General features: G+C 50.4%; 1 protein-coding gene across 3 annotated transcripts in view; it reads right to left on the bottom strand.

Moving 5' to 3' along the window:
• Positions 1-25717, bottom strand: part of ADARB1 (adenosine deaminase RNA specific B1) — a 124247-nt gene that overhangs the window by 68409 nt on the left and 30121 nt on the right. Inside the window, exon 1 of one of the 3 annotated variants that reach the window (XM_027857433.1) lies at positions 13703-13843. The exons of the other annotated variants lie outside the window; for them this stretch is intronic. The gene's annotated coding sequence lies outside the window, so the exon portion shown is untranslated. Of the gene's footprint in view, positions 1-13702; positions 13844-25717 lie in introns of those variants that run through there. 3 annotated transcript variants of the gene reach the window in all.

The raw sequence follows: 25717 nt of genomic DNA, 5'->3' as shown, positions 1-25717 counted from the left end.
ACACTCATACACACACTCACACTCATACACACACTCACAGACACTCATACACATACTCACAGACACTCATATACTCACACTCACACACATACTCAGACACCCATATACTCATACACACACACAGTCACACACACACTCTCACACACACACACTCACAGACACTCATACACACACACACTCATACACACACACACACACACACACACACACACGGGGCTTGGAGGCAAGAGAGCCTCACCCTGGTCCCAGTTCTGCTCCCACCTAGATGCTAGATGCATGACATTGGGGAGAAAACTCAACCTCTCTAAGCCTGAGTCTCATCACCTCCACCATGGCTAGTGGGCTGAGTGGTCTCTGAAGTCCTCAGCCTCTTTCCCACAACAGCCTAGCCAGCCCAATTCCAAAAATAACCCTGTGGCAGAGTCAAAAAATTAACTCAAGAATCATTTGGAGAGTATCCACTTTGTCTTCAGAATTTCCCATTATCACCAAGCTCTTCCCCCAGATGGTAGCTCAAGTGAAAAAAAAAAAATTTGTGAATTCATCCTAAAAAACTATTTTAACACATTATATATATTTATGTACACACATAGACATACATAATGAAAGCAGAATACCACATCACTGCAAAAAGAAGGCATCATGGAAAGATGCCACATTGACCCAAATAGCCCCACAGTGGCAGAGCTGTGTGTCTGGGGGCCCTGCCATGGGCCGGGGCTGGGAAGCCCTGGATGGGAATCAGGAGGGATTCCATGGGTCTGCAGATGGGGCTCCTGGGCCAGAAGCCAGCCTGCACACTATCTTTATCACTCACAATTCAGAGCGTGGCACCCAAGGACCAGCTTATCTTAACTACCGAGGCATCAGTTGGAATTTGTGATGCTAATAGACCTGCAGAAGATGGGCGTTTTCAAATTAATGTGTCTATGGGCAGCCAGGATTATGTCTATGTCTAAATTAGCCACAAATCAGATTCCATTAACTCTGAACTTGACTATCCCACTTTGAAAGATGAAGTCGCTCTAATAAGTGAAGGATTAACACATGTAAAATGACCATTTCAATCAAATTCATGCCTAAGCACACTGGGGGAGGAAGGGGAGAGTGGGCAGTTTGCTGAAGGCAGGAGATGGGCCAGGCAGGCTCCTGCAGGTGGCAAAGAGCCCATTGAGTTTCCTGGATTTTGACTATAAAAAACAAAAGCCAGTGTTTTCAAAGGCCTCCCTGCAACATGGGTCTCATGCATCAGTCAGAATTGCACAAGAAGCCTTGAATGGTGTGACACGATCAGGGTTAATATTAGGGCAGCCCAGGGTAGGGGGAGGTGCTGGGCAAGCCTCTCAAACTCTTCCAGTGGGGAAATGGAAGTCCCCTGAGCACCAGCCTCACCGAATGGTGGATTCTGTCCATGAAATGCCCTCCAAATGCTGGTAGGGGAGCTAAGCAAGGGTCAGCCGTGATCAGGACCAACATGATTGAAGAAGGAGCCCTGCCCTGGCCAAGGTGTTTGACATCTTGAGGGAATGCCTTCCACCAGGCCCAGTTAGAGCAGGGACATCAAGGGGATGCCAAGGTGCTCATGTGCTCTTGGCATCAAGCCCCCCCCTCCATGAGACCCATGCTCCCTCTGTCCAACCTGGAAAGACCCCAGCGGGCACAGGGGGAAGGACAGGGCCCGTGATTTTACTGGCTGAAGGAACTTCCAGGTGAGGAAAGACCCTCTCCCAAGGCAGCTGCCATCCTTATCTATGCCACTTTCCTACAGGCTGAAAGAGCTGCTTAGGGCATTGAGAAGTGATGTCATTTGCCTAGGCTGTGCCAAAGGCAGGACTCAAACCCGGGTCTGAGGGTGGCTCTGTATCCACCATCTCTTCAGTACAGACACTGAGGATGGACAAGGGCATTGTCTTGGAATGATCATACCCTTTCCCCTGAAACAAAAGCTGTGCTCCTTAGCACCATCTCCCCTAGGACCTTGGTGAGGCTGAGTGCTCACCCAGAGGTCACGGGAGGACCGGTGGATCTGTACGGGCCAAAGTGTAGCTGAGGAGGGTCAGAGGTACCATCAGAGATGCACACCCCGGGAAAGGACTGGGAAGAACCTGGCATCCCTGAGCAGGGGTTTCCCTGTGCCGCTGAATGCCTTCCTCTGGATGTGCCATCCCTGCTGTCCACCACACACCTCCACTCAGCTGCTAAAGTCCGCTTCATGAAGCACAGGTCACACCCCATCGTGGCCCCTCCCAATCGCCTCCAGGATCCAAAAGAAAATCCTCTGTTTGGCTCTGAAAGCCCTTCCTGACCTGCCCTCTTCCTGCTTGAACAGTTCAGACAAGGCTTCCCAAGTTTCTCTGAAACCACCCCCTTCGTGGTGTCTGTCTTGGTGTTCCATCGATGGGCCCTCCCTCAGGTGCCAAGTCTTTGGCACCATCCAAAGAACTGCTCTCAACTCATCCTGATACTTGGGAAGATGATTTTGGCCCAAGCATCAAATGGTACATTGACCCCCTATCATAGAGCTTTTCATTTTAAAATTATTTCTATCAAGTTAGAACCCAAATCTTCCCTAAACACTTTGCTTCCTGCAGCATAGGAGTTTAAAGGGGAGAACCTGAAAGTGATGCCAGAAATCAAATGCAGCACACCCATTTTAAAGATGAGGAAGTTGAGGCCCCAAGGGATTAACTCATGGGACCACAGGGTTTAGGGAAGTCACAAGATCCAGGCTCCCTCCCCACCCCCCACCCCCGCCCAGGACAAATGAGTGAACTGATCTGGCAAGAAAAGGTGACATGTCCACATTCATGGAATTCCTGAGTCTTAGGGCTGGGGTCCAGTCCAGTGTCTTCTCATGGGTTCGGGGCCCTAGGCCAGGAGCCCCCAGCTTCATTCCAATGGCCCTCCAGGCCAACTTCTGTACTTACAATGGAGAAGCCTGCCCAGGCTCAGAGATTCCTCCCCACAAAGCCCTGTTCCCACTTAATTTAAGCCTCTGCCAGTATCTGACCAGATCTGCACACCCAGGATGCATTTAAATGCTCACTGAGTTAAACACTCCGGTACGAGCTTCCTTTAAAGTGTAACTAAAGTCAGTAGTCGTCAAGGACATATCAGTGGCTGCGATGAAATCAGACTTAATGACTCAGGATACTCTTTTAATAGGGACGCCAATGCAAGCGTCTCTCCAGCACCAGAGGGCTTGCCCAGGCCTCACAAACTCCCCTGATCCTCCAATGGCCTGGAAGGCAGGTGCTAGAGATATTATTTTTGACATTCTACAGATAAGGAAACTGAGGCTCAGAGTGGCCCAGTGGAGAGCCTAGCACAGGCCAGTCTATAAAATTAGGATAAATGCTGGTCTACCCCGAGTGAGTTTTTCATCTGTATGGGAACTCCCCATAGCGTACCTCTAACTCAATGCGGTCAGGGAGTTTTGTCACCTGAGGCTCACAAGGGTCACATGCGGTGACCAGGGTCTCAGGGCTCACAAGCTTTAGCACTGGGATCTGAGCCCAGGCCTCCCTGCCTCTGAGGCCAGCACCCATTTGGGACAACTGTGCCTGAAGCCTGACCAGGGCCATGACCAACCCTACTATCCTCCATCTCTCTACCTAACATCAGCTGCTTCATAGTCAATGCAAATGGAAAATTAATTAGTGTGGCTTGGTAGGAGAGCAGCAGAGGGCCACTTGGATAATTATAGGGACAGAGAAGCCAGGTCCTGAAGGAAAAGCTGCTGAGGCTTCACCTTCTCAGTCCATTTATTGACAGGCGGCCAGCCAGGCTCTGGGGCATGGCCACCGCCTTCAACTCCGAGCTGGACAACACAGACTTCTTGACCTGCAGGGGCCAAGAGAAATCATCCGCTCTGATCCCCGAATCTACAGACGAGGACAGAGGGCAGAGGCTAGTGCTGTGACTTTGCCAAGGCCCCGATCAGACAGGGCAGAGCTAGTCTAGAAGGCCAGGTCTGACCTCTGAGCCTGCGCAACCTGTCCGGCATCCAGCCTGCTTGTTAGGCCATCGGGTTAATTTGTAAATGCGCTTGTCTGTGAGTAGTGGCGACCACTTCCCCATCTGCATCAGCCTCCAAACCAAATGCAAAGTCTAGATTAAGGCCTAAGGGAGTGTGACACTGTGGAGAGAAAGCCAGCCTCAGTCCGTGGCCAGGAGACCTTTGGGACATGCCAGCTGTGTGACCTTGGGTGAGTCACTCGGCCTCTCACTAAGATTGTGAGTCCCAGAGTGAGTGCCGATGGTCTACACCAGCCAAAGAGAGGCCGCCTTCCACATCAGCACAGGGTCTGGCCTACAGGAATGTTTCCTAAATGCCTTCTGACTGACTGACACCATTCATGCACACGTGTAGACAGGCTTGCCCATCTAAACACCTGATTCAGGGCTTAAACAACGACCAAATTCATCCATGAAAGAATTGAGTTTCACTGACAAGCAGCTTTTATTTTTAAGCCAGAAAAGACAAGCTTAAAGCACTGTGGGCAGAGCTCTGAGGAAGCCCCATCATCCTAGAAAGCAACTAAGAATCCTCAAGCAATGGGAAACGTTGACGTGTGTGCTAAGTGCTCCCACTGGAGAGCTGAGCCGCCAAGCCGGCCAGCGCCTATCTCAGGGAGGGCCCACGGGAAGGCCTAGGTGGTCCGGCAGCAGAAGCCAACACTCAGACATATTCTGAACCACACCACTCAACAGCACCAACGACTTGAGTGGGGACAATTTTCTGGCTCCTTGGGAGGCGGGGGCCACCACATCCGCAGAGCCTGGATGAAGGCTTTAGAGGCTGGACCAGAGCAGCACCAGTGGTCAGTTGGCAGCTGCTGCTGTCCCCAGGGCCGAGGACCGGCGGGTGGTCGTGATGGTGAGGATGGAGAGGCCATTTTCTCCAGGGTATGGCTGCAGAGAGTGCACTGCAACCATCACAGTGGCCAGAAGGAGGCAGGCGAGAAAGCCACTATTCCCCGAACTCTCGGGCTCTGCCTCCACCTAGAGAGGAGCGGAGATGATGGCGGCTTGATCCACATAGTGCATACCGTCTTTCCTGCCCTCCCTGGGGCCGCCTGGCTGCGTCCACCAGCCTGGCTCCTCTACTCCATCAGTGGCACTTTTTCACTTGAAGTATGTGCCTAAAACATTCCTACCTTTCAACTCAAAGGTTCTGCTGATGCTCATGTACCTCAAAGAAGTCAATGACAGCAAAAAAGTGCCTTAGACCCCCAAATATTCCCAGCAGCCCCTTTTGTGACAGCAAAGAACTGGGGACAAAGTAGGGGGGCTGCTGAACAAATTGTGGCACATAAACATGATAGTGCTGAATTATGCACATAAGGAATTCAGAGAAGCCTTCGAAATCTCATATGAACAGATGCAAAGTGAAGGAAACAACCATGAAAATGATTGTCTCTGTGTGTGTGTGCGTGTGTGTGTGTGTGCGTGTGTGTGCGTGTGTGCGTGTGTGTGCATGTGTGTGCGTGTGTGTGCGTGTGTGTGCATGTGTGTGTGCGTGTGCATGTGTGCGTGTGTGTGTGCATGTGTGCGTGCGTGTGTGTGTGCATGTGTGCGTGCGTGTGCATGTGTGCGTGTGTGTGTGTGCGTGTGTGTGCGTGCGTGTAATTACTACTGCAATGTCACTGAAAGCAAAACAGTGAAAATGAAAGCTGCGTATTTATCACGCCCCTGCTTGGTCGTCCGGGAGAAGCACCGATAGAATACCGCAAGCTTCTTCCCCTGCAGAGGTCGGGGCTGTGGGTGTGGATTAATGCAGATGTGGTCAGACATGGTTGGGTTGGTTGGTTGTTTTTTTCATTTTTAAATTTTGTTAAAAGGGATGTCTTGATGGGTAAGGGGAGAGATAGACAGACAGATAAATGGATGGAGAGATAGATGCATAGATACAAAGATGGACAGAGACAGAGACAGAGAGACGCAGAAAGAGATGGAAAGGAATGTTGTGCAAGACCAGAAAGCATCAATAAAAATAAGATATTTATTTAAGACACTCTAATTGAATTTTAAAGGAAAATGACCTAATTAGTCTTATCTCACTCTTTTTAACTCACAAAGGTTGTCGATGTTTTGTACCTGGAAATAAGCTTTCCTCTATTTCATTGAACGATAATATCATAGATTTAGAGCTGAGGGCCATCAAGATCCACCTTCTCATTTTACATATGAGGAAACTGAGGCACAGAGAGGTTAAATCACTTGCCCAGGGTTGTCTAGCTATTAAGTGTCTAAGGTAGGATTTCAACCCAGGTCTTCCTGACTCCAAGAACTCTCCATCACCACAGCGCTCCTATCTCTTAACAAGCAAAAAGACTGGTCTATGTGCAAATGAGCCGGTTTCTACATTTGCACACATACATGGTCATTCCTTTGAAAATAAAAGGCAGTGCACATCCATGTTGACTTCCATATATGAAGCCATGCAGTAGAATGGATGGCCAGCACAGACTTCTCTCTTCATAGACTTGGAGAAAGGACATTTCAATAGGCAAAATAATCACAAATCACGGGGAACGGTCATTACTGATGGCTGCCTAAATATATAGACGTGCCAATGACCATTTACATCTGGCCAATGTTCTCCAGCAACTTAATCTGATTGTGCCCGGCTGACTGTCCGGGCCCTCACCCAGTCCAGCCTGACCTGAGCAGGAATCCCCTCTGCCGGTCTGCAGATTGTGACCATCCAGCCCTTGCTTGAACACCTCCTGGAACAGGGATCTCACTCCTCCCAGCAGCCCATCCTGCTTGTACCCAGTTGAATGCTGCCCTAAGCCTAAAGGCACTTGCTTCTCATTTCACTACCTGGCGGCTTTTCAGGACGCTCCCAGCTTATCACAGGCGTCCCTAAAATGTGCTGCAGGAGCTGACGTTTTAGAGCCAGGATGGAGAGGGGGCCGTGGGTCTGTGGCCTCCCCGTTCTCAGCTTCCTCAGCCTCTTTCCAGGCAGGTGCCCCCCCTTTTCTGCAGGCAGAGATTACTTCTGCTTCCCTACTTTTGATCAAAAAAAGCCCCTCACGGGAGTGAGTGACAATCGACCTTCATAAAAGCCAAGATTATCAGGACCTGGGATTCTCTGTGAGGACACAAGAGAAAATATATAAAGCCTCCATCTGTGTCCCCCTAGTTTGGAACTCACGACTGGCCTGCCAAGCAGGGGCCCAAGTTAATTCTGCCCCACCAATTAAAGTGTTAATTAGATAAATTCATAGTGCAAGCGACATGGTGGAGGAGGAGGAGGAGGAAGAGGAGGAAGAAGAAAAAGAAGAGGAGAGAGGGCTGCTGCACCAACAACCAGGTTTTTCTGTTGGCAAGAGGCAGATATTTTTGTGCAGACAAGACACTGATTAAAACTGTCCTGATCACGACGACATTCTCAGTTGAACCAGTTTCTGTGAGCGCGTGAAGATGGGACCATTTGATTGAAATGACTCTGCACCTCCAACGTCTCCCTCCCCTCTGGCATGCATTGTTTCCACCCGCTGACCTCAAGCTTCTCTTCCACTCTGTCTGTCCACCCAGCTCATTTTGCCCTCCATCCCAGGCCTCTGTCCTGCCACACCTCCAGAATCCATCTCCTACTAGCCCCGTCTCCTAGTTCTAGGGGAGTTAACCCACCAAGTTTGGAAGCTCTCTCGCTGGGGCAGACAGCCCAGCTAGGTGACTGGTTTACTGAGCCCACTCTGCCTGGTCATCCCCAGACCAGACCACAATTCCCATCACATGCACCTGACTCCCCAGGCCAGCTCAACATCTGCTCCACCTCCACCCTCATCTGCGGCTCTGGAAACACTAATGCTATCAATGCCCTCACTGCTTCTGGAAGGAGGTGGGACAACTGGCTTGGTCCAGGGTTCTACTCACTCTCTCTGGGCCTTACGAGACCTAAGTACCCTTTTCTGCATGCCACTGGCCTATGGGTGTGGTCTCCCCCAACAGAAAAAAGCTCCTGGAGGGCATAGACTGTTACTTGTTGTATTTGCATCCCTAATGCTTAGCCCAGGGACCAGCATACAGTAAGAGCTTAAACAAATGCTTGTTCATTCATTCATTCATTCAGTCATCCATCCATCCATCTCCATCCATCCATCCATCCATCTCCATCCATCCATCCATCCATCCATCCATCCATCCATTCATTCACTCATACATCCATCCATTTATCCATCCATCCATCCATTTATTCATTCATCCATCCATCCATTCATTCATCCATCCATCCATCCATTCATTCATTCATTCATTCATTCATCCACTTAATGTTTTGTTTATTCAAATGTCCACCCTGAAACTTGGACAAGCTGTAAGAGAGGGCGCAGGCAGGGACTTTTCCCTCTAGTTAAAGAACCAAGAGAACAATGCAAATAATGACACCAACTTATTGGTGTGAGACTTAAGAGCTCTGACCAACGCAGCAACCGAACCTAAATGCAGAGCCCTCCATTGCAGAACCTGATTGCAGAGGCCCCCAATTCTAGAATCCCCTGATTGCAGAGGCCCCCCTATTCCATAGCCCCATAGATTGCAGAGACTCCCCTGATTCCAGAGTCCCCTGATGGCAGAGCCCCCTAATTATAGAAACTCCTGATTGCAGAAGCCCCCTGATTGCAGAGCCCCCTCAATTCTAGAGCGCCCTGATTCTAGAACCCCTGATTGCAGAACCTTCCATTCCCAGAGCCCCTGATTCCAGAGCCCCCTGATTGCAGAGCACCCCAATTCCAGAGTCCCCTGATTGCAGAGCCCCCAATTCCAGAACCCCTGATTGCAGGGCCCCCCTCAATTCCAGAACCCCTTGATTGCAGAGGGCCTGATGGAGTCAGCTCCCCACCTCCCTGGAGAGAGGGGAGAGGGGACAGACTTAGGGGCCAGAACCAGGCACACATCTCCTGAGGCAGGTGGCCAGGCTCTGATTTCTTTTGCTTGACTATGCATATTTGTTACAAACACTTCCTTTTTCTTTCTTTCTTTCTTTCTATAAGGTGGAGGGAAGTGGGAGGGAAAGAAAACCAATGCTAGCTAATTGAAAAATAATTTAAATTGAAGAAAAGGCCAGCAGTGCATGCTGCACAGGGCCCTCGGACCTCCTCCTTCTTTTCCCAGTCCATGATGCCCTCTCACTCTGGTCCCAGGCCCCTGTGACCTGGCCCTCTGGCAGACAGTCACACTTGACAATCCTGGTGGACCTAAGCTGGGGGGGCACTGCAGGATGGCACCTAGTGACGAGTCCACTCAGCCTAAACAGGTCTATTTGGGGGCTCCAACAAGCAGCACACACACATATGTACAACACATGTTGGCAAGGAGCTCTAGCTAACACTGCCACATTCCCCCAGGCTTCTCCTCCTATGTTATTCCACGCACACCTTTAGAGACCCAGCAGAGTCAGTCTGCTCTAGATTCCCAGAGCTGAATACCCAGGGGCCTGCCTCCCCATGCCTGCCTGTCCCAGTCCAGCCCCAAAGAGCTCCTGAGCCTAAGCAAGGCTCCTCCAGGCCAGTGGAAGGGCAGTCAGGGCACAGCAGTCCCATCAGTACTGGGAGGGCTTCAAGCCAGAGCTCACACCCTAGGCATGCTCATCAATTTAACAGGAAGAAGGAAAGAAGGAGCCTGTTTTTATCATGTACGGGCCTCCCCTTCCACCCTCCTTTCTGCACCTGGTCCTGCGGGAACGGTCGCAAAGCAAAGAGCTTCATCCCTTCCCCAACCTCTCCAGATCCTCAGGGCCACCCCTCAATGACCCTACAGTTCCAGGCATGTGCCAGTAGAAACATGGTAGGCTCCCTCTCCTGGCTAAGGAGCCAAGGGAGGGGCAGCTGGGTGGCACAGTAGATAGAGCACTGGCCCTGGAGTCAGGAGGACCTGAGTTCAAATACAGCCTCAGACACTTGACACTTACTAGCTGTGTGACCTTAGGCAAGTCACTTAACCCCATTGCCTAGCAAAAATTTAAAAAAAAAAATTAAAAAGATAAATAAGGAGCTAAGGGGCCCTTCCAGGAGCATGAGAGGGGCCAAGAGGCCCCTTAGGTCTTAGCTGAGCTGGGACCCTCACCTGCCTCAGAAGCCCCAGTAAACAGCCCATGTTCTACCAGGCTTGGGACAAGAGGCTCCTCCTCTTCCTTATTGGCAGCTGGGAAAATGGCCTTCAAGTCAAGACACGAGTCACACATGGTCTCCTCACACTGGTAGCGATTCATGGTGCCAACAGAAAGCTTATTCCAGAAAGTCCTTTGGAGTCACTGAATACAAGAAGTAACTGGAATAAAGCTTAGTTGTTAAAGGGGTTAAATGCCTCTAAAGTCTTCTTTTAAAATCCATCAATCTGAAATGATGGAAGGAGAGCCTGTTTTAACAGTACTTACAGAATTATGTATTAAAGAAATGTGATTTTATTCATTTCAAATGCAAGTGATATTAGAAACTAATCTACCCAGGCACTCATTGCTAAAGAAAAGCTGAGACAAACATTGCTCATTCCCAGAGGGTCACCTGCTACCAACTTGTCCCAGAAGGATTGAGATCCTTTACATACAGAAAGAAGGGACTGGCCAGGTGCAGTAATTAAAAGCAAAGGCAAGGAAGTCTTCCTTCCTGAGCTTTTAGTATGAGAAGGTGGATGGGCCAGGGCCTAGACCTAGACTCTAGGCCTCTAATCATTCGGGAAGAAGAAGGAAGTTGCCCAGATCTTCAGAGTACAAGTAGCTTCCTTTATGTACTTGGTGGGACTCAGATTTCTGATTTTCAAATGAACAATGTCAAGTATTCAGGAAGCCCTGAGCCAGCTTCTTACACTGTCTCATACATGAGGGGGAGGGGGAGGTTCTTTCTGTTAACTAGTTCACTAATTAGAATCAAATTCTTCTCAAGAGCTTGGCATCCTTCCTTCAATAATCTTCAGAAATAAGTACTGGTGATTCTTTCTGGTCCTCAAGAAGACAGACTGTGACAGAAAAAGAGGAAGGTGCCTCCCCCTGAGGAATTTTTAAAATGTAAATGCTAATATTAGTGAAGCAAAAATGCCTTGGACCCAAATAAAAGCAAGCCTACCAGACTCACAACACACACAATTAGGATCCTGACACGCTTTCATCTCTGGATCTTTTCCTATTCGCTTAAGATTATATTTAGTCCATATCACTTATTTTTGTTAAAAAATAACCAGATGAAAATGGGACTCTACAACCCAGTTATAATTCATAAATTATCGTTTCTTTTCACCTTTGATTCAGTCTCTGCATCATCCTCCCCCCATCTGACCTAAAAATATCCTAGTTGATGTATGAAAGAAAGATCTATAAACATTCTAATTTTCTAGTGTAAGACCAAGAGACCAAGGAAATGAGCAGCCCTCACTGAGGTTAGGAATGAGGCCAAGAAGAAGCCTCCCCTGCCAGGATCTGACCATGAGGCTGGCTAGATGCCTGCCTGCTTCTCTCTCAGGCCGTCTCCGATCCCATAAGAACTTTTTTTCTCAGCCACCTTTAGTAGCCCAAAGCACAAGAGATTCGGTCCCAGTGAACGTCTATGTTTGGTAAGATGTAGCTTCAAGGATTGCCATTCCCTCCTGGCCTTTTCTATATGAGCCCCAGGACGAGGAAGGCAGCAGGACCTTCAGACAGGATCCCTCCTGGGTGGCGAGCCTCACTCCTTTTGTCAGTCACGAGCCCCCCCCTCGCCCCCCAGCACTGATAAACTGGGCCTGAATTCTCCTGAGTGGTCCCTGCAGCTCGGTGGAACTGGAAAGGGGGGGGGCAGAAGAGTGGCAGCCTCCAGTTGATGCAGACGGAAGGAAAACATAGGACATCTTTAAATCAGTCCCAAGTCCTTCTTTCTGAACAGCTGTGGTTTCCATCTCACCGGGCAAAAGCATTTCAGGAGTGAGCACACAGTGCAGGGAGACAACCTCCGCCAGCAGCATTGGAAGCCATAACCAATTAGCCTTTATTTAGGTCGGATAATGTGTCACTTTGATGCTATCCTGGGTGATTTCTGAGGGTGGACCTGAAGCCCCCACAAACACTCCCAGTGCCTGGAGTGGCAGATCCACTAATGGCCTGCTGAGCCGGAGCGAATGTGGGCACCTGTCCTGTTCCTGCCCTGGCCATGCAGAAGGCACCGGACAAGGTGGAAACCCTGCTAATGAGCCAGCCAGAGCAGCTGCAGTGAGGACCACTCTCCCGTCAGTTTGGAGGAGACAACACATCCTGAAACACACGAACGCACACCTCTCACACACACATACATACATTCACACACACACACATACACATACAAACTCACCCACTCACATATTCACATACAGTCCCCTTCTAGACAGTTACAAAGCTGCTAACTTCTCGAGTTTGGAAATGAATTTTCCAGACACAAACGCTGAAGCTTGGAGGGGTGGGCAGAATCCAGGCAGTTACAGTGTCCCCAGAGGCTGTTTGGCCCCTTTCCTGAGATGCTAATGGGAATGGAGGTCTCGGCAAAAAGCAAACCACCAGATGCCCCACCTCGGGCAAGCCTTGGAGCCACCGCGATCCCAGCTCCGCGCATAAGCTGGGCTAGCTGGGGAGGAGGAACCCCCAGCAGTGTGAGCAGGCGGGCGGGCAGGCATGCACCCCGGCAGGCACCCTCACTACCTCTCCTCTCCGAACGTTTCCTGCGCCTCCGCTTACAACGCCGCTTGGCAACGCTGGACAAGGTCCCCATGGTCAAAGTGCCAGACAGCAGGGAGGCCATGGCCACGAGAGGCTGCCAGGAGCAGCTGGGCATCCCTCCCGCTAGGCTCCGGACCTCCGGGCAGTGTCCGGCCGCATGCTGGGCTGCTGAGCACAGTGAAGCGGGCCAGCCTCCCGGGCTCCCCACAGTGGCTGCAGCTGCTCCGCTACGCTCCAGGTTCATTCATCAAACTGCAAGACCCAGGCGCTCCGCAGAGCCAGACGAGCCAGGCGAGCCAGGCGAGGCAGCCTGCGCCCCGGCCCCAGAGGCGGGCGGGCGCATGTGATCGTTAACCCTTCCCCACACTCGCTGCAGGATGCCAAAGCGCTCTCTGGCAGCTCGGGCGGCCAGAGCCCCTCTGAAAAGTGTCAGCGAGAGAGGGAAGGGTTAAAGGAAAGCGACAGAAGGAAATCCCAGGCCGAGGGTGGCGAGTTTGGCGGAGGGCAGAGGGGCAGTCAGCCTGTGATTACCCTAAGGGGGAAAGGAAACCGAAGCCAATTCGGACGAGGCAGGTGGGGCCGCGGACACAGGGCACAGAGGGCTGGCAGGCTGGCTCCCGGGGGCAGGACGTTCTGCTCTTGTTTTAGCACCCACCATAGCGCCTGGCACACAGCTGGTGCTTAATGAATGCCAACTGCTGGGTGGCAATGGGAAAGGTGCGTACTTCACACAATTTGCTGCTACGTTCAACATTTCTTCCTTTTTCGTTTCTCCCGTAGAGTGGTTTTAAAAAAGACGATTCCTACTCAACTCCAGCTCCCCTGGCTCAAATCCTGGCCCAAGGGGGGGGGAGTGGGGGGCGGGGGCGGGGGCATGATCACAGACCAGCTGCCCATGGACAGGACTTTGAGCCGACTCAATGCAAAGGTCAAGGACCACCTGCCAAACCTCCGTGAACTAGAGAATCCGCTCGGGGCTGGAGACTCAGATTCCCCCCAACTCCTCTGTCACCAGCCCCTGGGTGAAGTCTCTCCTACCCAGTGCACAGCTTCAGGGCTCTTCCGTCCTTCTAATGTGACTGCTTACGGGTTGGGATCGAAGACGTTCACGAGAGGCAGTGCGGCCAGCCTCAGAGACAGGAAGACCTGCGTTCAAGTCTCACCCTCTGACACCCCGACGGAGACTAGTTTGGGCATGCTGCAGATAAAAAAATACCTGTTGGCTGACTGACTGATTGACATTGGTGAAATCACAGGTCAGGATCCCTGCCCCCCCCCAAAAAAGTTTCTCACTCCTGTGTGTCGACTCACTTGCCCATACGGGTCTAGCCTCTCACCCTCCTGCCTGCTACCCCAGGGCAGTTGCCTCCTGCAGCGCCTCACTCAGCTCTTACTGCTTACAAGAGCAAGTCCAAACATCTTTGCCTGGCATGAGAACTGGCTTGTGCCCTGAGTCCTCAAACTACCTGGGACCCAGGCTCACTTCATCTGCTCTTGGAGGTTAAGGGAGTACTAACCCACAGACCACTCTCCCAGCACCTCTCCTACCTTTCTCACCACTGTAACAGAAAGGGCAGAGCTCCCCTGCAGCCTGCCCCCTCCCCAAAGTAGACCACACTAGATTTTAACCTAAACAATATTGCCACATACTAAGAACAGCATGAGTTTTAGTAGATATCCAACCAAAAAAGGAGACTGCCATTTTCTGGTGACATATCATACAATTCTTTCTCAGTCTGAGGTAACAAGACTGCTTTAGTGGAGCAGGGATAGATTTCAGCACAACTTAGAAGATCACAGGAAGCAGCAATAACTGGTAATGACTGACACTCGCCTGAGCTTCTGGGGGAGGGGTGGCAGTGTTGCAGCACAGTGAGATGGTCTTAGCCCCTCCCCACAACTGGAGCCTGGTTCCAAATAGACTCCAACTCCCAAACATCTCCTTTGTAGCCATTAACTTTAGCCATCAGATGCTGTCTTAAGCCACCAGTCATCCTCCATCTCAGCTGGAGAGTCTCCAAGCCTCCACCAGGTGCAGGAGTGGCCCCTTGCCCATCTGGTCTAGTGACCAAACCTCCTATGGTCTTGAGGAAGTAGATCCATCTGTGCAGGCTGGACCCAGACAGAAATTCCTCTGGGTCTCCAAGGTGGTAGCCATCAGGAGTCTATGGGTATCATTGCCCCAGATCATAACTTTCCCAGACTTTCTGCCTAGACCTTCTGCTTCTGCCCCCTTTGCATCCCCTCCCTCCAGGGTCACAAGGTCAGCCTGATTGTTATCATTCTTACAACATTTTCCAGCATATCTTGCTCTCCACCATACTGAGCTGGCCACCTGGTGGTTTGGGCCACTTCTTTGCTTGGCAAAACTCTGGTTTTTCTGGAGTAGAGTGTTCTCCCAGGACAAGACTCTGCCCTGGACCTCATCATTGAACAAAGGTCAAAGCACAAGAGCATTAGGGAGGGTAGGCAATTGGAAGACCTCAAGGTCAGAGATCTCTGGCACTATCCAAAGCATCAGCCAGCCCCAAGGTCTGTGAAGTAAGCGAGGAGCAGCGAATGGGCAGGAGAAATATTTCGTCTTCATCTTCAGCGTGACCTCCAGATTCACCACACCTCTTCATAGTCCCAGTTCAGAACACATGCCCTAGACATGCTTTCTTCCTTCACAGCCTTGGCCTTACCAATAGCCAAGTCAACTGGAAAGTCTATCCTCTGCCCCTGAGTCCTGCACTCCAGCGGTCTATCACCTGCCCCTCTTGCCCAATGCAAACCCTGGATGAACACCTAACAGCCAACTCCTCTGAGCACCTCTTCCCCTCCCCTCAGTCATGTGATGAGGCTCACAACACATTCATGTTAACCGACTCTCACCTGGCTCACTATTGCGCGGGAAGCCTTTCCCCTGCCCTATTCCCCACTGCACCTATTTCTAAGCTTTCTCCTCCAAAGCCAGCTACACCACCTCCGTCACTTCCTCCTTGCCTAATACTTAGAACACCAACAAGTTAATAATGACACAACACACAGAAAAGGAGATCGTGAAAATTCAAAGATAGACCAAACTGATACATAGATAATTTGATAATAGCAATTAAGTACATAGGCAAGTACAAAACCAACTGGCAAAAACAAAACTGAAGGGAATTCATAACAAAGAGGGAGGAAATAAAGAAAATTATCAGAAACTCCTACACGCAATTATATGGCAATATGCCCCCAAACCAAAATGAAATGGAAACCTACAAAGGATGGAACACTAGGTGGCCCAGTGGCTAAAGCAACAGGGCTGGAGTCAGGAAGAGTCATCTTCATGAGTTCAAATTCAGCCTCAGACACTCACTAGCTGTGTGACCCTGGGCAAGTCACTTAACCTTGTTTGCCTCAGTTTCCTCTTTTGTAAAATGAGCTAAAGAAGGAAATGGCAAATCACTCCAGTATCTTTGCCAAGAAAATCCCAAGTGGAGTCACAAGGAGTTGGAAACAACTGAACAACAACAACAACAACATGGAATACTAAAATCTACAAAACCGGAACTAAATAATCTAAACAAAAGCATCTCAAAAAGAGAAACTGTGCAAGCCATACATGAACTGCCATAAAAACAAACTCCAGGTCCAGATAAATTTACAAGTGATTTCCATCAAACACTGAAAAAACAAAACAAAAAAAAAAGATCTCTATGCTGCATAACTTGTTTCCAAGAATAGAGAAGGAAGAGAACCTAATAAATTCTTTCTCAGACAAACATGGTCCTGATTTTCAAAGCAGAGAGGGATAGAGCAGAAAAAGAAAATTATAGAGCAATACTACTCATGAACATTGAGGGTAAATACAAGTGAAAATATTGACAAAGTTTGCAGCAATGTAAAGTATTCATTACAATCATATTGAATTTAAAGTAGGAATGCAATAGTATTTCAATATTAAGGAAACAATGAGCATAATAAGTTATATTAATAATAAAAGTAAAAATATGGTTATATCAATAGATGACAAAAATTTGATAAAAAAAATGAAGCATTCATTTCCATCAAAATACTATAGCAGCATGAGAATGAAAGGACCTTTCTTTGATATGATTTGTAAAAATACAATATCAATAAAACCAAGAGTTAGCACTATTTGTAAGAGAGAAAAGCTTCTCCAATAAGCTCAGGAGGGAAGCCGAGGATAGCCACTGTCATTATTATTATTCAACATACATTAGAAATGTTAGCCATAGCAATTTAAAAAAAGAAATTAAGGTAATAAGCAAGAATAATGAGGCAAAAGTATCTCTATTGATCAGTCAACAAGCATGAGTTAAGCTACAGGTCTATGCCAACATTGTGCTAGGTGCTGGAAGCACTACATGATTTAACATCAGATAATCAATTTTTTAAATTAATCAGAATAATTCCTTCAACAAGATCACGCACACCTATCTTTGTAGACATTTCATATTATTCTCCTTCCTAAGTGGAACATTTGACCCACACTGGCTTTTCCCTTGCACACCCTCCCAGTAGAGCTTAGACTCTGCCCTGGGACCCTGGGCTCTGGTAGGGCCCCTTCCTGGCCACTTCCTCAGTCCCCATTAGAGTGGAATCTCCTTCAGGGCAAGGGCTGTCTTGCACTGGTATCCTCAGTGAGTCCAATTCCACATAGGTGGAATGGAGCTGAATTTTCAGTCGATGGATGAGCCAATGCCACTGCAGTCACATGCACATGGATCTGCCCACAGAAGACTAGCAATCACCAGCCTAACCCCACAGGCCCTCCAGAAGCACCCATCGGCACGTTGACTATTTCTCACCCTCCCCTCGATCATCTATCAGCAGGTCCCTCACCCCCTCTGCTGGCACTTCGAAAGCAGTTCCTCTGCCCCCTCCTTGATCTCTGGGGTTCTTCTACATTTCTAAGGTCATCTCCAGCTGCTCACAAGCCCTGACGGGGTTTGCTATCCCCTTATGCACAGGTTGGACATCCTGTTGGCCTTCAAGTTGCAGCTTCACCAGGGAGGAGCTGACTGCCTCCCGAGGGGAGCTGCAGCCCCGGGCTGACCACCACTGATGGAGCACCTGCCATGGGACAGGAAAGGAGGGATCCAGAGATGAGAAAGACACTCCTTCCCCAGTCTCTGGGAGCTTCCTACTGATGGGAGGCACAAGACTCGTTGGCTGAATGAACGAGGTCTCTCAAGTGTCTTTTCTGGGTCTAAACTGACAACTCAGAGAGCGTGGAGTCGATCAGGTGTGGCCCAGTCAGAAGTGTCAGGGTCTAAGGGCATGCACAGACTGCTCCAAGAAATGCAGAAAAGCCACGCTCCGGGAAACGGGAAGAGGGAGGAAGACAGCGACCAGAGCGGCCATCCCCTGTGGCCAAGCCTGGGAATCAGTCCAATCACACTGGCAAGCCATTGGGAAGGATGATAAAAGAGTGACTAACCTGCCTGCAGTCTCTGGTCCAGAGTGTGCTGCTGAGCAAACCTGCCCAGAGAGGTCACGGACCAAAGGGTCCACATACATCAAATTATTCTCAACAGGACTTTCTGTAGAAGAAAAGAGCATGAAGAAAGTGGACGTCACCATGGACGTCGACCAAACAGGTTCTGGTCACGGGGTGTTGTTGCTCTGTGAGAAGGGTCAAATAGGAAGAATTTGGAGGTCTGAGGAAAATATTCGGGCTGAAGTGATCTGAGGGAAGCAGAACCGGGAAGACAAAGTGTACAGCGAAGGACCACAAATGGAACAGGTGTTGTGTCCATGAATGACCTTGTGACCCTCGAGAAGAGCTGAGAACCACCCCCCCACCCTGCTCTTTGCACGGGTCTATAAGCCACAAGCTTAATTCCGGTCTTTAAGCCACAAACTAAAAAGATGTTTTTCCCTATTAAATGATTCTACCCAAAGCCCAGTAAATCTTCCCAACATAATAAATGCCATATTTTTTTTCTTTACTGAAAGAGTAATTTAAGAATCTTTCAGCATGACAAGGCAAACGCTCCCTAATTACGGTAAATGTGTGCACCGTGAACTAGAGATTACACCTAACCAGGCATCAGCTCCTTTCACTGCATGTTAATGTAGTTGAGTCTCATCCTGGGGAGGGCGGCCAGGGCAGCGTCACTGCCTCCCTCCACATCTGTGTGTCTCTGCTCGCTCCTCTTCTCCCCCTCCCTCCATCCAGATCAGGTAGGAGAATCCTAAGAACAGAATACCCTCGGCGGAGCCAAGAAGTCCCTCCCGACTGGACAGTCGAGACTTCCTGCCCCCAGCATGGCTTCCCTAAAGAAGGTTTGCCAATCTGAAGAAACATTTTCCACTTCTCTGCTCTGACTGGACTACCAGGTACATCAACCTCCCATTGCCACTTATTTGCAAGTTAATAAGTGTATCATTCTGAGAGAAGGTCACAAATAATCATATGTCATTCAGCCTCTGACGTTCCCAGCATTCAATTATTTTATTTTCACCGGTGACCTTAAAGTCATCAATGTTTAATTAGAAAGTTCTCAGAATGTTCTTTTGAAAAAAGATCATAAGAAAGCATTCCTTAATAACAAAAAGAGAAAGAAAATCGCCTTTAGAGTTCCTAACTTCTTCAAGTGAGTCCTTTATGCACAAACTATCTACCATGTCCTGGGGCAAACTTTTTCTGCACTGGTAGAAACACTGATGGTGACCCAGAACTATATTTTAAAGGTCTTTACACTCAAAATGGAAATCCTTCTGTTCAGAAATGGTCCTGAAATCTGCCACCTTGAGAGACCCTCCCCTCTTCTGAGCTTCCTCCAGGGGGCGGCCTCAGTGGATCAGCCTGACGCCCTCGGCCCCGCACCCACTGTACCACCAGAGCTTGTCATACACCTGCACAACATGCCCTCAGCCCAGCCTGGGCCCCCCAGCCCCTTCCTCCCTGATTATTGATTTTAAATTGGTCTCCCTGACTCAGGCTGCTCATGTGATCTTCCCAAAGGGCAGCCCTCGGCTCAGTGACCTTTGGCATCAGATAGAAACCCCTCTGTTGGCCCTTCTGAGCCCTCCAGCCTTCCGACCCTGGTCTGCGAGCACATGAACGCACACACACACACACACACACACACACACACACACACACATGCACACACACACACACTCTCTCTACGACCAGCCATGCTGACCTTCCAGCGGACCCATGCCTGGACCCTCCATCCCCCTCTCCATGTGCTCTCAGCTTCCGGGTTTCCCTCCAGACTTAGCTTCAGTTCCACCACCTGCAGGATGACTTTCCCATCCTTTCGGCCCATTGGAAGCAGAAAGACGCCTTTGTAGAAAGGCCAAGCAGCTTCGGGTCAGCCAGGAGGAGCAGTCTCAGCTGATTCTGGCTCCCAGCTGAGTCCCAGGAGTCACCCAGCAGCTGGGGAGGCCATATCGGCAGCCCCACTACAGGGTTCCCTCTGGCTTCTATCTAGGCCAACACCTTGTCATAGTCATCGATGGCCCTCCAAGTCCAGCCCTAGGATCACATTCTGGCTGCCTGCCCTGCCCTGGGGCCTCACCCCACCCCATCACCCATAGCTGCTGCCCCTCTGTAGTCCAAAATACTATCCTCCTCTCCTCCCATCTCCCTCCTCCCCAGGCTATTCTTCATCCTCCTCATGACTTCCAGGTCTCCGGCCCATCTGTCCTCCTAGAACACCTATGCTCTGGGCTCCCATTCCTCCCATCACAGGCCTGACGTGTGGATGACCAGCTCAACGCTGTCAGCTAAGGCTGAACCCTTCCCCCTCCACGGATGAAGCTCCCACGAATCCCCAAATTCCCAACTCCTCCAAATGTCCTTGTTTCTGAGGAGGGCACATCATCACTCCTGCCTCCGGGGCTGGCAAGCTCAGGAGTGCCCTGGATTCTCCTCTCTTTCTTACCCCCCCCCCCGCCCTGAGCCCGTCAGGTGACAAGTCTGCACTCCTCTAGCACTGGACCCCTTTCCCTGCACTGTCTCACCAGGCTCCCATCGCTGACCCCCTGACCCCATCCCCCTGGAGCTCTGCTGCCAGGCTGCTATCTCTAGAGCACAGCTCTGCCCATGGCAGCCCCCCTCCCCAAGGGGCATCCGGTGTTCCTCCCCTGGCACTCACAGACTCCACGATGCATCTCTGACCATCTTACTGGACTCACACCCAGTCATTCCTCCTCATATACCTGATGTTCCTGCCAGACAGGACTTTTTTTGGTCCATAAACAGAGCACCTCCTGCCTCCATGCCTGGAGCCCCCCTCTCCTCTCCACATCTGGGAACCCTGGATGCCCTCCAGGCTTAGCTCAAGGACCTCTGGCTGATCCCCAGGAAGAGCTGGGCTGGCCCAGCACAGGGCCAACAGGGCCATCCGCTCTCCAGGGATCATTCTACCCACTGACTTCCAGGTCTAGGAACTGTGGCCCTGAAGCCACTGCCTCAGACCATCAAGGGCATTGGCCCTGGCCAACCACACCCCAACAGTCCCTGGGCCAGTGGCCCCACAAGGGGGGAAGCCAAGGGGCCCCATCCATTTCTTTTCTAAGTCTTTGTCCTTATGGGAATAAGGCTGTTCTGGCCAATAATGTACCACATCCTATAGTCCAAAAAGAAAATCTCTCTCAGTCCCCCAAGGTTAGATGTTCTTATCACAGGACAAAGGATGGAAGGATGTGCCCTGAGTGAAGAGGCAGCTCTCCAGGAAGGGAAGAGGCCTTGGACTTGGAGTCTCAGGGCCTGGGTTCAAATCCTGCCTCCTACACTTAGTAGCTGTATAGCCACTGGCAACTGACTTAACCTTGATAAGCCTCGGTGTCTCCACCTGTAAAGTGGGGATAATGATCCTCACAGAGCCATTGTCAGGGGAAGGCTAGCCAACAGCACCTCCAGCTCTTGGAAGTGTCCTATTGCTTGCAGGAAACAAAGAAATCAGCAAGAGATGAGTGAATACACATGAACATGCAAATGTGAAAGGGGAGCTCACAGCTAGAAGGCCAAAAATCACAGAGAGGAGGGAGCAAAGTGCTCTGGGGGCAGGGGGGCAGGGGGGCAGCATCCCCACCTCTGCGAGTCACTGAGCCAAGTGCCAGAGAACACAGGAACAAAGAAGGAGGAAGCCTTCTCGCCCAACGCTATCTCCTGTCAAAGGCGCTGGCCAAGGTGAGCCATCGCCCTCCTCCGCCAGACCAGGCAGCACCCACAAGATGCTTCCTTGATGCTGCTCTGCAAAGGGGGCTCAGAGCTCGGGCAGCTGGCAGCCTGCCTCTCGGAGGCCAACCTTGACAGGAAGTCCATGTTCAATTCACATTTCAGAACAGTCGCCACCACTGCCTCTAGTCTGCTCCTAGGACTTCAAATCTGGCTCCACAGAAAGAGCCCCCAGGGCCCCTGGCTCAGCCACTTACCATCAGGCAGGCAGGCAGTTAATAAACATTTATTAAGCACCTCCTGTGTGCCAGGGCTGGGCTAAGCACCATGACTCCATGTAAGTGAATGCCCTTCTGTGGGCCTCCCAGCTCTCACATCCATGACCTACAAGAAGCCACAGCTGAGGCTGACCAGAATGACAGCCGTCCTGTCTTGCCTCAGACCAGAAATACAGTGTCTCTTGGGAACAGAAGGGTGTCACCATGGTCCTCAAGCCCTCTGACCAGACCAGTAGAGCCTCTACTGTCCTGGGGGGTGGCACAGTCTGGGACGAAGGCCAGTCTATACAGCTATGTGTCACAGGGCCAGAGGAAGCGGCAATCTAATGAGGAACAAGGCTGCCAACTGATGACCTAGGCCTGCCACCTTTCAAACTGAGATTCAGTCCCCTATATCACCAAGCAGCAGTTTCAGAGGATTGCGGAATGCCTGCAGCAGCTGGGATGCTCTGGGGACTCAGGTTCCAATCTTGATTTTGTCACTATCTTTAGGACCCGGGAAATCACACCCTCTCTGGGCCCAAGTTTCCTCCTCTATAAAAGAGGGGTTGGTCAGTATCCCATGGAGGCCACATGGCCCTGTGGACAGAACACTTTTCTGGAGTCAGAAAAGCTGCTTCTGCCAACCGTGTGGCTTTGGTCTCATCACCTCTACTGACAAAATGACCAGCCTCGTTCCTTCTCACTCTGGAATCGTATCATCCTGTTGCAGCAGGGCCCAACCCTGTGGCCAAGGCTATATCTGGGATTTCCTGGGCTAGCCCAGGGTCAGCCAGCTGCAGCCTGAGGGTCAAATCCTGCTGTTTGTTTCGGGGCGCTCACAACCTAAGATGGGTTTTACAATTTAAAATAAAGTTTAATTGGACTTTGAAACATCCTGGAAGGCCAAGCCATGCCAAAAACAAGGCTGCAGCCTGATATCTGCAGCTCATTGAGCCCGGGCTAGATCATGGAAAGGTCTCCTACCCTAAATGGCCTTTGCCCTCTGGGAGAACAATGGCCCCATTCTGGTGGAATCTCCAATCTAGGGGTTCTCCTGAGGTGCCCCTGCTCTTTCTCTGCCGCTAAGCACTACACAGAGCCCCCACAGCATCCAGGATGGTAGCCTGAAAAATAGCTCACTCTGCTGATACAAAGGAATGGCAAATGTTAGGAGCTTTGGAGGGTGGTCCAGGTGATGGATCCAGAGCAGACTGGGCCTTCTGGGCCCATCGAAGCAGAGAAGGACCTCTTTCCCAAAGATTCTGTTCCACTCAGTCAAAATGAAGAATTGATGTATGTTGACTAAGGAGCCTCTGGATCCCCCTCCCACCCCCACTCCAAGTTTGCTGCCAGGAGAGGGGTGGTGTCCTTTGGGGACCCTCACACGCTGAGCGTTTGACCAAAGGCTGTCCTTAGACACCACTCATTACGAGGAAGGAAGGCTCTGCGAGTTAGGGGGCTCTGGAGAGAGGCGCACATCCCCTCTAAGGGGGCCAGGGCCCCTCCAATGCTGTCCAACAGCGCCATCTGCTGGGCCACATTGCTCCCGACAGCCACCAAGATCCAGCACCAGAAAGATGATTTCAGCAAACACCCAAATGTTTACACAACCTAAAAACATATTTCAAATATTAAGTCAAAAGAAGAGTTTGTGTCAAGTGTTTAATTAGCACACTGCATTTGGCAGATGGCATTGAACAGCTGAAGGAGAGTAGCTCTTAAAGACAGGGTGCAGCAGAGAGAGAGCAGTGCAGGGTCCCCGGTCACCTGCCTGGTGCTGTTTCCCTGGACACATCAGTCCTGGCCCAGCGGCTCCAGGCAGGAGTCCTGGCACGCATATGGAACCACACTCTATCCCTACAGGGCCATGCAGATTAACAATGGGGAGCGGATGTTTATATAGTACTTTAAAGTTTGCAAAACAAGACGTGTATATGTATCATTGGGCTATTACATATGAAATTTTGTAGAATTGTAAAGTATGTAGAATTTTGCTATGATATATATCATTTTGCAATATATGTACATTAGATGTAGATTAACTTGATATATTGACTAGCACCAGAAGTAATACATTTTTTTATATATTGCACACATGTATATTGCACATTTATATACACATGTGTGTGTGTTTGGAGTAATATATCTATGTGCGTATATGTGGGGTAATACAAATATGTATATATGTGAGGGACAATACATATATGTATTATATATGGAGTAATATATGTATATATGCATATATGGGGTAACTACATATAGGTGTGTATATGTGGGGTAATACATGTGTTCTACATATATGGGGTGATACCTATATGTATATGCATGTATGGGGTAATACATATGTGTGTGTGAATGCACTCCCACTGAGGCTAGTCAAGTCACCAAGTATTTATTAAGCACCTACTGTGTGCCAGGCCAAGTGCTGAGAAGACACCTGGGGATACAAGGAAAAGTCAGACAAATAACCAAGTCGTCCCTGCTCTGGAGGAGCTCACAGCATTTTGAGGGCAGTTTGTGTGCTGGCACAAATGCCTGTGTCCAAACAACATATATGTCACATACATTGGAGGCAACCACAAGGAGAAGGCTTCCAGTAGAGGCGCAGATTTTAGCTGGGACTGAGAGAGCATCCCAGGCAACGGCGAGACAGCCAGAGAAGGAACCCTGTGAGGAGGTCACCCGCTGCTGCCTCTGGCCATGCTCAAGCTCCCAGGGGCGCCCTCCATGTCTGTTTCCTGGCACGAGTTCTCTTGAGATGTTCTCAGAGGTAGCTGCATCGTAGTGGGGGAAAAACTGGGGGGAAAGAGTGGCCCTGGGTTCAAATCCCAGATGGGTCATTCATTCACAACATGTTACCCTTCCTCAGCTATAGAAAGAGAGGGTCTGTCTCTTTCAGCTCTCCCTCCTGGGGCTGCAGTTGCCCTGGGGAGCAGGTGTGGCTGCAGGGGATTCCTCATGTCCCTTTCTTTGCTCTACGGTTGTTAAATGTCTTATGGACTGAGCAGGGCCCTCTCTGAAAGTAGGGGCTGGGGCTGGGGAGAAGTCTCTGATCTGAGCAGGCAATGACCCAGGGACCAGGGGAGCCATGCTGGTACGTACAGCTGCCTGATTCTCATTTTCAGAGGCACTATCTGCCGGGCAGCCATTGGGCAGGTTGAAGTGGGAGCCAGACGGGAGGCGTCACAGCAAGGCCAGGGAGCCCGTCTCTGCCCTGTACTTCCATTACAATGTTAGAAAACATCTGTAGGGGAGACCTCAAGAAGCAAGACAACGGCGACGCTCTGGTGGAAGGGCAGAGAGGATGGCATTCCAGGAGAAGGGAACGGGCAAAGGCACTGAGGCAGGAACAGACAAAATGCACCAGGCGTAGAGGGCCAGGACTAGAGTTTAGGACGCAGAGGGTTAAGTGCGCAGAGTGCCGTGAGAGGCTCCAGAAACCAAAAGGCAGGGCTGCACCTTCCAGGAGCGCCACTCCTCTCTTCTGGCTCTGTCCAGGCTTCCCCACCATAGCTGTGGCCCTCCCGAAGTGCTGGGGAGACGCCCAGATCTCCACCAGCGGGGCCCTCAGAGCACGTTCCTTGGCGTTACCACACCGCCTGCCCTCCCTGCAGCCCAGAGTGTTGATACACAAACGCCCTCCCACCCTTGTCCAGTTCTTAGGCG

This window comes from Vombatus ursinus, unplaced genomic scaffold, assembly GCF_900497805.2.
Source record: "Vombatus ursinus unplaced genomic scaffold, bare-nosed wombat genome assembly UNPS02012147.1, whole genome shotgun sequence".
Taxonomy (NCBI): domain Eukaryota; kingdom Metazoa; phylum Chordata; class Mammalia; order Diprotodontia; family Vombatidae; genus Vombatus; species Vombatus ursinus.
The sequence above is the reverse complement of the archived record's forward strand: the minus strand, read 5'-3'. Positions and strand labels throughout refer to the sequence as shown.